Below are 347 nucleotides of genomic sequence, written 5' to 3'. Positions count from 1 at the left end.
CACTCCAGATCCGGGAGGGTCTAGTCACTCCAGATCCGGGAGGGTCTAGTCACTCCAGATCCGGGAGGATCTAGTACCCCTGGCCTCTGCAGACACCTGCACTCATATACACTTTAAAATTGTTTTTTTAAAAAAACAAAAATCAGTTTCTCGTGTGGTCCTGGAATTAGCCTAATTGACCCAGGTCAATCAGGGTCCTTCTGTACACTAGGGAATTAGAGTGCACTCTTTGAAAATAGCCGTCTTCTGCACAGTGGTGTGGTGTGTGACAGACGAGAAGCCAGCCAGTGTCATTTAGAGAGGGCATTCGTACATGCTAAATGAGAACATACAGGGTTTCAGACAGC

Source organism: Mastomys coucha, unplaced genomic scaffold, assembly GCF_008632895.1.
Source record: "Mastomys coucha isolate ucsf_1 unplaced genomic scaffold, UCSF_Mcou_1 pScaffold11, whole genome shotgun sequence".
Taxonomy (NCBI): Eukaryota; Metazoa; Chordata; class Mammalia; order Rodentia; family Muridae; genus Mastomys; species Mastomys coucha.
This window is presented reverse-complemented; position numbering follows the sequence as displayed.